Below are 13008 nucleotides of genomic sequence, written 5' to 3'. Positions count from 1 at the left end.
ACCCCAACCGTGCAGTCTCCCTCGCCCCAGACCAGACTCATTTCCACAGACCCGAGTGCAGCTAATTGAGAGAGTAGTAAACAAAGCCAGTTCTAGACGGCGCAGAAGTTTTCCAAATTGTCAGCTTGTTTTCATCCCAACAAAAGACGGTGATTTCCCACCTTTGTCACGTTTCCTCCCCTAAACTTTTCTTTCTGCAATCCCTCTACATATGCTAAACTGCCAGCCACTGAGAACGGCAGAGCCGGAGCAGCACCCCCCGGGACGCAGGCAGGAGTACCTTTTCCGCGGAGCAGAGGGGCTGGTGGCCAGAGGCTCCCTGCCCTGCCGAGCCGGGGAAGGATACCGTCGGGATGGAGCACGCTGAGGATTACGCGTTCCTGTCTCTGCGACCAGACCTTTCGGCAGCTCGGCCCAACTGTGCTAGCGATGCACTTAGCAATTATCTGCTGGCGCCGACGCCCCGCCCTCTGCTCCTGCGATTGGCTCTCTAGTCCCGGGCAGGACTGCATTGGTTTCAGCCGACCTCACTCATTGCTTTGGCTCCTACTATTATCTAAGCCATCAAAGGAAATAATTCCATGTTTCATTGACAACCTAAAAGGCTCTCCTCGGGCCCGGGTGGGGGCAGGACTGGGAGTCCAGTGGAGGCAGGAGGAGAGAGTAGATAAGGGGGGGGTGGAGCTATCAAGCAATCAGATTCTTGCTCCAGCATTTTAACTTCCACAAAACAGAGCCCATAGCAACAATTTTCTGGCCTCATTTTCCCCCCAACTGGTGAATATTCCTGAGGGCAGAGAGAAATATAACAGTGGGGTTTCTCCCTGTGTCAGGCTCTGGAAGACTGAGCAAGGTAGGGGCTGAAGGAATATATTGAAGTTTTTTTCCCGGGGCCACCCTGGAGGGCATGTGAAGGTCATTTTAGATTATTTGAGGGAACATATTATGTGCCTTCACTGGACTTTGTCCATCAGTTCTTTCCCTCAGGGTCCACCTAAACCCCCAACCTGGAAGACAATTTCCCTTTGCAGCCTATTCGGAGTCTCAGAAGGGCTGTTCTTAATGTCAGTGAAAGTCTGGAATTCCTCACTGCTCTCTCTGGGAGGTCCAGAGAGACAGGCATTCCAGAGCTCACCTCACTTTTGCTTATTCTGACCTGGCTTCAATTAATGGTTTAGACTCTTGTCATCAACCAAGGCAAGGGGAAAGAAGAGAAAGAATTCAAGGGATGGGGACAGTCTAAATGCTTTTCCTTGTTCAACAAAAATTCATGAAGCACAAGTTTTGGGTTTTATTTCCCTTAATATATTTTTTCACCTTATGTAAAGGACATTACTTGGTAGAGGAATTTTTTTAAGAAGATAAAAAGATTTAAAAGGGATCTTTTAAAGAAAGCTCTTAGAATGTCAAGTTTCAGATTAGTTAGAAACGAACTGGTCACAGTTCTGGGATCTGCACATCTTTGAATGGTTGAGGCTGTAGTTCCAGTTCCTCCCCCGTGGCTGGGAACCACAGCAACCCTTATCACCATCTGCATCCTCAGAAGCAAATAGCATGATCCCCCTGCCTTGTCCAGTGAGCTTCTGCTTTGTGGGTACATGCCTGGCTTCCCTAAATATATTGCGAGTTCCGTAAGGACAGAGACAGCATCATGTGTATCTTTATAACTCCACAGACAGCACCTAGCACTCAGTGAGTGGGATGACTAATAAAACCCAATTCAAAACAAAAAGTGTTCATGGCGCTATGCCTCATGGAATCATCACTGCGCTGTGAGCCCTCATCCAGTGGGGGCATTGTGGGGAGGGGGCCCAGCTTGGAGTCCAGCAGGCAAGAATTCAGACTGACACAGTGACTACTGCAGCTAGGAAGTCCCTCTCGGCGCTCAGGGCCTCTGTTCTCTCTAGAAAATGAGGCAGCTCTTCATCAATGCCTTCTTTCTCCCTCAAGCATTAGAAGGAAATGAGATGTGGGATGCACATTTTATTTGTGAGACATATACCTCCAAAAATTAAGTCATTTCCATAATGGCTTTCCAAATATCAGTATAGCTAAAAGGAGAGTGACTGTATATTAAGAATAAAAAACTAGGACAGGGGATGTGGCAAAATATTTGTTTTCAATTTTATTCACTTGTCTAGGTGAAATTCTTACAAAGATGCAGTGATGAAATTAAACTTAGCTATTCATTTAAAATTGACACTGCCCCAGAAAATCTGGCATGTTCAGTCATGGTGTAAAAACCATAAATAACACCTTTATGATTTAAGCAGTAAGATTTCCACATCCAAGAGAAGCAGGTTTCAGCTTTGTTCCCTCACACTATCCCTCTGTCCCCTGCAAAAAAAAAAAAAAATACGAGAAACAAACTAAATTATAAAAACTCTCTTGAGCATCTATCAAAAGTTCAGTTGTCCTTAAAGGAAAAGGAAACATTTCAAGTGATTTTCTAAAATGCTTTGTCTAAAACAGCTTGCTTGTCCTTACATGTACTATTTGCCTTTTGAAGAAGAGAGAGAGAGAGCTGCAAACAGTTGTTTATGTCAGTGCCTTTTAAACTGCCTGGTCATAAAATATTCTCTTTGAGAGAAGGATGATCCCTTTGTGTCCCATAGATCAACTTCTTAATTCTGAGAGCTTGAGGATGCATATTAAATATGCAGATTCCACTGACACTTGTATTTGTATTAAATATCAGCTTCATACAATTTAAATGCATCGGAGTATGAAATGTACTGACTTCCATTCCGTGGCCAGTGCCCTGGCAGAGCAGTCCGTTTTGACATAACAGTTTCAATGCATTAGTAGTCTGCGAGGTTTTGGGGGGTTCATGTTCCACTTTGAGTCATTACAGCAAGAATGTGGGTTTCTTTATTAAAACACGAATGAAGTAACAGCCACTGGAACTGCCATCTTTCCTGCGGATAACCACGTGCTACAACAAATCACCCTGACCTTCCGTGGGAGGCTGGAGAAACCCTGCGTTTACGCTTCTGTTTATACCATTTTCTCAGTTATCATTTATTTATGCCAAATTCTGTTCCTAAAAGGGAGAAGAGGAGAATAAATCTAGGCAATGCCAAGAAAGAAGGAAATGTGTGAAAACATGAGGGAAAAAAAAAAGAGGGTGACTTTCATCACTACGTCTTTGCTAATTGAGTTGAGCCACACAATACCATTTTAGTGAAAACATGATATTAGCAGGATTTCTTAAAGCCAGCATTGGATGAAGGAAAGGTTTTTCAGAAAACTTCTCCCAGCACAGCTCCCTAAGTAGAGAAACTTGGAGGAACATACTCACAGCTTTCCCTTCCAGCCGATGGCTGTTGGGAAACTTTATGTAATCTAATTCCCTCGCCCTCCACCCGCCCACTCCAACCCCCAAATCAAACCTGTGGAGCCAGTGACATTTCCACTAAGTACAAGAGGGGAATGTGGTTGCCAGGAAGGTGTCAGTCACCATGAACCAATCTTAATGATTTCATTAATTACTAATGAGTCTTCAGAAAGTTGGTATTAAAAAAGACAGGGCTTCATGAGGTTTTGAAGATAGTAAGGAATATTTTATTATTTAAAATACCCTGCTAAGTAAAAACAGGTGATTCTGGTGGTTCAAGTCATGATTGTATTTATTAGTGAGCCAGAGTTGTAAATAACCTGATGGAAAGAGAAAAACAGAGACAGACAGACATTTGCAAGATTAAATTGCCCACCTGCATTCTGTTTTGCTTCAGTTAAATTCTTCATAAGTAATATGGAGCTAAAAGCTGTCATTAAATATTGTCCAGCAGTGCATCAACTGACAGAAGTTGAAGAACTGAATTAAGAAGGTCAGCATGCTTTCCGTGAGGCTGGCTGATCACACTGGCATGAAGCCCCCTTCCAGAATACAGGTCCGCACACGTGAATGCAACCGTTGGACCCCCTGCCTGACAGAACCCATGTCCTAACATAGAAGTCTTCTTGAAAGGACCCCTTGGCCATGTTCACAATACCTGCCACACATCATTTTCTCTTTTTTAAATCAGAGTAAGAATAATTATTTCTAAGGCTGTTGGGAGAATGATGGCAAACCAACCTACAAAAGATTACAGAAATGTCCTGCCACTTGATATTAAGCAGTGATGTCTTGGCATGGGCCACTATGGATGTGATGCATAACCACTTCACTCCACTAGTCCAAGATGCCAGATCAGCTCTTGGAGTGGGACCGGAAGATGCTCAGAGGGGCCGAAAATATGCTCCAAGCACAAGGCACAGCTTTGGGCAATGCCGTTTCACTTCCTCTTGCCTAAGGAAATTCTCAAACTGCCCCATCAATGAACAGAATGTGAAAAAGAGTACCCGGGGAATACCGGTGTCATGCAGGTGATCACTACTAGCCAAAAATTTTTTTAAGTATGCATATTTTATTATTAAAATCATGTCAATTTTGTGGTCTACTCCAAAATATATCCATGTTTGTTTTAGTACATGAGTTAATGAATGATTTGCCCCAGGGGTGCCTGGGTGGCTCAGTCAGTTAAGTGGCTGCCTTTGATTCAGGTCATGATCCCAGGGTCCTGGGATCAAGTCCCACATCAGACTCCCTCCTCAGCTTGGAGTCTGCTTCTCCATCTCCCTCTGCCCCTCTCCCCTGCTCATGCTTTCTTGTGTTTTCTCTCAAATAAATAAATAAATAAAATCTTTTTTAAAAAAGAGTGATTTGGCCCAAGTATTTGTGCAACATTGAGTTTCCAGGAAGATGCTTCACACATATGAGTAGCCTAGGGTTTGAGAAACATAGGCCTAAATTTCCTGGCCTCCCCTGTGTCTGGCTTCTGAACTTAGGTGACACCTGGCTCTATCTTACCTGTCTAACCTCTTCCACCCTCATCCTCATGTGCCCCTGTCCCTTCACAGCACCCCCTGTGAGCGTGCTCCTTCAGGCCTCTTGATCTTACCCTGGCTGCTCCTCCCCCCCTGCCATCTCCTAACAAGACCACAGCTGGACTTCAAGAGCCAGGCACATCTCTCCTTCCCTAAGACTCCTGTCTGCTTGGCTGTTTCAATTTCCCTTCTGGGCTACTCTCCAGAAGACAGGTGCTGGTTTGCTCTGTAACAACTTCTAGAACACTGTGTTCCCTTGGTTTCTCCCCACCAAGACCCTCATCAGTTTGCTGGTAGACCTCCAAGCTTTTTAGCCTCTGTCCTGAAAGGCTCTGACTGCTCCTAAAAGGGAGCCAGTAAGATTCCATCAGTTTCCCCTTAGCCACCACCCCCAACCAAAATAAATCTCCCTCCTCCTCTGTGAGGAATTCTTCTGTTTTAGCACCTAGTTTATTAAGGGAACCATTTTTTTTCTTTTGACTTTATTTTAGGATCATAAGACAATCAAGTCCTATTTTAAACAAGATCTCTTCACTTGTATGAAGGGTAAGGAATGACCAATATTGCTGATACGCACAAGACCAGGGCTGAGGGCCTGGCTTTGGTCCCATGGTGCAAGATAGATGGGCTAACTATGAAGAGAGGGTCTTGGGACCCAGTTCCCTCCAGTTTCCCTTTATCTCTGAACTCCAGTGTATTTCTTGTCATCCCTTCATGCCTCTTTCTCTCTCCTCTTCCCTTCTTTATGATTCTTGCTTTCCTTTTTAATTATCAATCTTAGACCTCATGACAAATACTCCTAAAATTGTCTTCTTCCTCTTAAGAGTTGACCTATACTGATTTTTGAGCCATTTAGAGAAAAGAAAACATGTAAAGCTAACCAAACGAAATAAATAAATAAAATGCCCCCTCTTCACCTACCTTGCCTAGAGGGAAAAAAAGAAGAGCAAATGTTTGATTTTTTAAAGATTTTAGGCTAAAAGTTGTCTGTGAGGGCAAACAGACATAAAGCCATATCGAGCATGTTACTGATTTTTCTCAGGAGTTGGGTTGGGGGGTTATTCCCAGCGAACCTCAGCAACTGACTCTAAAACCAGCAAATTCACTACAAACAGCCTCATTTCTAAGAGCGCAGCATGGATGTCTGAGGCGGCGGGAGGATCCAGCAGGATGGCAGATGAGGAAGGAAAGAATGATGGCACCAACTTTTCAGCTTAAATCTTCTTAGCATTGGTTTTACAAAATGTCTGAGCGATGGAGTTTCAGAATCCAACTCTGTTTTTTAGCTATTAAAGAACTGTTAAGAAGGTCTTAAGCTTCCAGAGGAAAGCTTTGAAATAGACACAAGCTCCTTAAAACAGTCTCCATAGCTCAAGACATTGAAAGGCTAGAAAAGAACATATATGCCAATATATTTATAGCAATGTCACTGCCATGATCAGGAGTGGCCTTCAATTTTTTTCACCAACTTTCAAGGCACTGCTGGGCTTCTGTGATCTACAGCTTCTATGAACTGGTGTTCCTTTCATAGTTCTTCCCTCCTGGCTCCATCGAGGGCAGCATTTCTGTAAGGAAATATGGTCCTTCTGCCCTTGTAATAGGTGCGGTGCAATGACCCAGTCTATGGGAATGAGGCATAAATGTGGCAGATTCATAAGTGGAAGTTTTAATGAAGCTAATAATCAGTTGCAAAGAAAGGCCCAGCTGGGATTCTCCATCTTGGCAGGTTAGAAACATATTTCTCGAGGTTATGAAGTAAATGTAAAGCTTCTCCAAAACTGAGCTGGGAAAATTCTGCTGGACTTCTCACTCTGATACTGAAGATCTTAAGAAGTGGGGGGGTGGGGGAGCAGAGTTTATAAACAAATGTTTATCAAAGAGTCGTGACCAATAGAACATTTTAAAAACCAAGATCAATGAAAAGAATATTTGCTGTTCAATATGTAATGATCATGGAAGTTGGAGAATCCAAGAGCAGCATCCTGACCTGACTAGAAAACAGGGCCTGAAACACACAAGCGCTCCATAAGGTATTTGTTGAAGAATGGATGAGTGGATGAATGAATTGTATCACTGGCTTAAACCTTTGGCCCATTTACCATGACTTCATCTTCTGGAGTAACAAATCATATTTGTAGGAGGGAATGATTTCCTTTCTTGACTTCACGTTTAAAGATTAGGAATGCCCCCTAAATATCACATCTTTGTGAGTTCCTCTACACACAAGCAACTCTACACAAAACTCTCTCACCTTTCCCAATTTATTTTGTTGAACATCCTCACCAAGTTTCGAGGGTTCCCTAACATTGCCTAAAATTACCTCTGGATGGTAGGGTATATGTGATTAATAAAACTTTCTTCAGTTGCTCTGGCAGTCCCCTCACCTCACTGCTACCCCTTTTTTTAATATCTGATCACTGTCAAGGTCAATGATACTAATGAGTTAATGAGGAGTTCGAGTTTTAGGGAACTATTCTAAAATATAATATGTTTGTATTAGTCAGCTTGGGCTGCCATAACAAAATACCATAGACTAAGCAGCTTAAAAATCAGAAATTTATTTTCTCACAGTTCTGGAGGCTGGAGTCCCAGGTCAAGTTCTGGCAGGGTTGAGTTATGGTGAGCGCTCTCTTTCTGAGTCTCTTCTTATAAGAACACATATCCTATCAGATCAAAGCCATGCCCTAAACCTCATTTAACTTTAATCACTTCCCCCAAAGTCTTATCTCTTACAATCACATTGGGCATTAAAGATTCAAAATAAGAATGTTGAGAAGTGCCTGGGTGGCTCAGTTGGTTAAGCATCTGCCTTCAGCTCAGGTCATGATCCCAGGGTCCTGGGATCGAGTCCTGCATAGGGCTCCTTGCTCAGCAGGGAGCCTTCTTCTCCCTCTCCCTCTGCCTGCTGCTCCCCCTGCTTGTGCTTTCTCTATCTCTCCCTCTATCAAATAAATAAATAAATAAATTTTTAAAAAATATATGAGTTTTGGAATGACACAATTTAGTCCATAGCTATGTTCTTTCATCTTATTTTAATTCTGCTGGAAGATGGAAGGAACAGAGTGGATGACGTCCTAATCAATATCTTATACTTCCCAAATTGTAATTTTCTGTGGCTTCCGGAAACTACTTTTCCCTTTTCTTTAGCTTCTTCTTTTCGTCTTGCTATTGTCATTATTAAATTGGCTAATTTTCAATATTAGGACCTTTAAAAAAATAATAGAACTAACACCCACTATTTGTGTATTATAAGAAATGATACCCTACTCTATTTGCAACCTTTCCTCCTGCCTGCTTTATTCCTCCTTTCCATGGCCTCCAACCTTCTTCAACCTTCGGAGCATCCTCAGAATCCCAGGTCTGCATTCTTCTTGAGTGACCTCCTCCTCTGATTCCTGGTGACTTCGGTTCTCCCAAGCCCTACAACCTGTTTCTTTGCATCAGCAAACATTCTGGGTAGCAGAGCATCTCATCTACTGGGAGATCTCTGTACAAGGAGGGTCTTGTAGGAAGTAAGTGCTCAATGAATGCTTATAGAAAGAACGAAACATCTGTCAGTCTGACATAATTGCCATTTTCAGAGCAGACTGGAAAAAAGATATACTACCTGATCGATATTTGGTGCATTCTTTTTAATTTGGCAAGAGCTGGGTGAGGAATCAGAGAATCTGGCGTTAATTCCCAGCTATGTCCTTTACCACCCAGAGCAAGCAACCTTTTCTGAGGTTTAGTTTCCCTAACATTAAAAGTTACGTTGATGCCTATCTTAAAATAAAGTTAGGAGGATTATTACATGAGCTGATGTATCTGAATCCATCAGCATAGTGCTGGATATGAAATAGTTCTCAATAAATGTATTTGAGTCTGAATAATGTCACATGAAAACAATGCATTACTTCTTGTTAATGTACACAAGGAAGCTTGCTGTATTTACTACCTCGTAGGTAAGTTCTCCTTGACTGAAGGATACTGATACAAAGTAAATTATGGCTTCTTCCTTATGAATATGACTATTATAAAATATTCAGATCCTCTTAAAATGGTTACTTAAAAGGACTTTGGGAGACCAAAGATAATAGTAATTTCCCTTTTTTTCTAGTAATCTAGTAAAAAATGTTAATCCTTTTAGACATGAACATTAATTCAAAATACAGTATTTGGGAGCAATGTATTAAGAAAATCAAATAATAAAGACAGTTTGGCACTTTTAACAATTATCTTACTTATTTTAATGTGATTTGATTTTATTCTCCCAAATATTTGAGTGGAAAACTATTTTAAATAAGTTATAAGTTTTTCTTTAAGATTTTATTTATTTATTTATTTATTTATTTATTTATTTATTTGAGAGAGAGCATGAGAGAGGGAAGGGTCAGAGGGAGAAGCAGCTTCCCCACTGAGCAGGGAGCCTGATGCAGGGCTCAATCCCAGCACCCTGAGACCATGACCTGAGCCGAAGGCAGACGCTTAACGAACTGAGCCACCCACGCGCCCCTCAAATGAGTTTGTAAGCCTTAATCTTTATTTCTCTAATCAAAAGTCTTCAAGATCATGATACTGACTCTGGCATTATGGGGACAAATGTCATTTTGGCATCAATAGTCCTTAGCTATGAAAGCACCACATAATAGAAGCTATGGAAAACAGCTATAATAGTGTTTTGAAGAAAATGCCTTAAGAATGCATTAATGGGGTGCCTGGGTGGCTCAGCTGTTAAGCATCTGTCTTTGGCTCAGGGCGTGATCCCGACATTACAAGATCGAGCCCCACATCAGGCTTCTCCGCTATGAGCCTGCTTCTTCCTCTCCCACTCCCCGTGCTTGTGTTCCCTCTCTCGCTGGCTGTCTCCATCTCTGTCAAATAAATAAATAAATAAAATCTTTTTTTAAAAAAAGAATGCATTAATATATAAAGTGTCCTAAATACATTAATAATCAAAAGAAACTGAAAAAATTAATTAAACATACAATAAGCAAGTTAGAAATAAAAAACAAAATATGCGTAAAAGAAACAGAAATAATGATTAATTAAAATAAAACCAGAAATTAACAAATCAGGAAACTAAAAACGGCAGGATAAATACATAATTAAATGGTTCTTTGACAAAGGCAAACAATAAAATTAATAAGTCACTGACTCACCCAATCAAGCAAAAGAGAAAAGTAGAATGATTCAAGTATGAAATAAGAAGAAAATAACCTCAAATACAGGAGAAGTTATCTGAAGAGAATATTTTATTCATCTTTATGCAAATAAATTTAAAAACTAGACATAATGGAAAATATGAGACTAAAATGCAATATAAATGAGATAGTAAATCCAAACAGACCAGTTACCATAAAAGAAACAAAAGAATTGTCAAAGAACTATACCCCCAAGAGACAGCAGGTTGTTTTACAAAGGGATACTACCAGAAACTTAAGAAAAAGATAAATCTGACATTATTCAAACTGACTCAAAGAAAATTAAGCAGAAGGAAATCATCTAAATCTTTCTATTTAAAAAAAGGTAATACTGATACCAAAATCTGAAAAAAGAGAGCACACACAGAAAATATAGGCTAATTTTACCTCTGAGTCAGACCATAAATCTTAAATAGAATGCAAGACAAACCGTATCAAGTAGTACATGAAAAGAATAATACACCATGACTATGTGAGGCTTACCGTAGAAATCAAAGAATGATTCAACATTAGAAAGTTGATTAACATAATTTACCATATTATCGTCTCAAAGTAGATTTGAGATGATACCACTGGACTATAAGCAGGTAGAGACCTGTCTCTTCTGTTTGTTACTAGATACCCTGTAATTGCAGTATTTCCTGGGACACAGTAGGTGTCATATGTTGAATGAATCAAATGCTTGAGAAAAGATCACATAATAATAGCCATATATTTCAAAAAAATACTTGATGAATTTGAAATCAATTATTGATAATTTTGTGCAATAGAAATATACAGATACTGCATTAAAAAGTATAATACACTTACGTACATATTTGCATGTATCTGTGTATAGATATCACCACAAAGGCTAGTGTGAGGCTCATTGTAGAAATAACACAAGCATTCCCATTAAAGCCAAAACTGAAATAATGATACATATTATCATCATTTTTATTTAACCTAGATCTGGAGGCACAGCATCGTTAAGATGTCAATTCCCCTTAAATTAATCATAAAATAATGCAACCCATAGTACTTTTAGAAGGAGAGGGACAAACAGGCAAGTGGGTTTTATTCTTCATAATACAAAATAAATAAGCAAAAAGAATGAACAATGTTTTTAAAAAGTAGAGCCTCACCAACTATTAAAATATATTGTAAGCTATAAGAATTAGAATGTTGTGCTGTTTCTTGACTAGACAGACCAATTAATGGTTCCAAACAGAAAGACCAGAAGTAGATTTGAATTCATGTAATAAAGTAGCATTTCAAATCAGTGCTCTAAACATGGATTACTTTATAGAAATTGGGACAGCTGTATTACCATCTAAAAAAAACAGAGGTATATTCTTTAGCATATATTTTCCATAAAATAAAGTTCAGATGGATCAAAAATTTAAAAACAACAATGGGAATACTAAAAAGTATTTGAGGTATACTATGAGATTTTGTATTATAGTTTTTTGTGGAAAAAGTCTTAGTAAATATGACACAAAATCCAAACACAAAGAGAAAGATCCACACATTTGCTCACAATAAAGAAAGCTTCTGCATGGCTAGTAGGGGTGGGGAGGGGTAAACAAGATCAGAGGCAAGTAACAAAATGGAGATAATATTTATAAACAATAATACAGATAAGCAACTAATTTTCTTAATATAGAGAAATTTCTTATGAATTAATAAAAGGCCAGTAATCAGTAGGAAAATGAGCAAAAGAAAGAAACAATTTTTATTTCTGCAAAGGCTTAAACATAAGGCTGTTCAACCTGACTCTGAATGCATATGAAAAGTACAATCAGATATTTTGCAATTTCATATAGCGTAAAAGTAAAAATAAATAAATAAATAAAATAACCCTGATGAGTCTATGTGTTGGCAATGGAGTAGGGGAGCAGGTACTCCATTCTCTTCTAGTGGTATAGAAAACTGGGGAAATCAACAAAATATAGGACACATCCCCTTTATCCCCATAATTTCACTTCTAGGAATTCATACTACAGATTTATTCCCACATGGGCAAAATGATGTATGTATAAAGATATTTATCGCAGCATTGTTTGAAAGAGCAAAGAGAGGACACAACCTTCAAATGTGTAAAAAAAAATAAAAAATCCCGGTACTTTCAGACTATAAAAGACTATGTAGGCATTTAAAGAGAAAGAAACACTGGATAGAATCTGACATGCTAGCATTCCCCAAGGTATGTTGCTATTGGGGAGGGGAAAATTTTCCCCTAAACATCTAGATTCTTTTGGCTGGTCTCATTAAACTGACACAAGACACATCACTAGAAGGGAAAAAAATTAATTTCATTCACACGTATAGCAGTCTCATAGCACCTAAGAGTGACCATAGCAGGCTGTTTATATACCCTTTAAACAAAGAAAAAATACATGTGTGAGGCACCTGGATGGCTCAGTTGGTTGAGCATCTGACTCTTGATTTCAGCTCAGGTCATGATCTCAGGGTCCTGGGATCAAGCCCCAGTCAGGACTCCCCACTCAGTTGGGAATCTGTTTCTCCCTTTGTCCTCCTTGCTTGGGCTCTCTCTCAAATAAACAAGTAAAATCTTTTTTAAAAAAGAGAAAAGAATCAATGTATTTGTGAAGAACTGACAAGACAATGTAACTTGGCTTGGGTACTAATTAGTGAAAAAAACCAAGCGCAATTTTGTTTACATAGCCTTCCTTTTCACACCTGAATTCTCAATCTCTGGTGGTAAGACTGTATCTCTACCTTCTGGAGCAGGGAGGGTACCTTTCACAAGGGGGATTTATTTCCTGGTTTCAGGGGGCAGACAGGAGGGTCAGAATGCCTTCCTTGCACTGTCTCTTTCTCAAGTCACTTTAACTCAAAATAATCAATATGCAATTCTGACATATTTAGGGGCAGCCTGACCTGAGCACCATCATGGCTAAATGGCAAGAGCAAGATGAAGGACACCACGAAGAGTGTGCTGTCACTGGTGTAA

General features: G+C 39.8%; 1 protein-coding gene across 3 annotated transcripts in view; it reads right to left on the bottom strand.

Annotated features, from left to right (window-relative positions):
* ZMAT4 (zinc finger matrin-type 4) overlaps positions 1–409 on the bottom strand; it is a 466414-nt gene extending 466005 nt beyond the window's left edge. For all 3 annotated transcript variants that reach the window (XM_002918539.4, XM_034647643.1, XM_034647642.1), the window contains exon 1: positions 281–409. The gene's annotated coding sequence lies outside the window, so the exon portion shown is untranslated. The remainder of the gene's footprint in view (positions 1–280) is intronic.
* Positions 410–13008: the final 12599 nt, after the last annotated feature.

The sequence above is a fragment of the Ailuropoda melanoleuca genome, chromosome 18 (assembly GCF_002007445.2).
Source record: "Ailuropoda melanoleuca isolate Jingjing chromosome 18, ASM200744v2, whole genome shotgun sequence".
Classification (NCBI taxonomy): Eukaryota; Metazoa; Chordata; class Mammalia; order Carnivora; family Ursidae; genus Ailuropoda; species Ailuropoda melanoleuca.
This window is presented reverse-complemented; position numbering and strand designations above follow the sequence as displayed.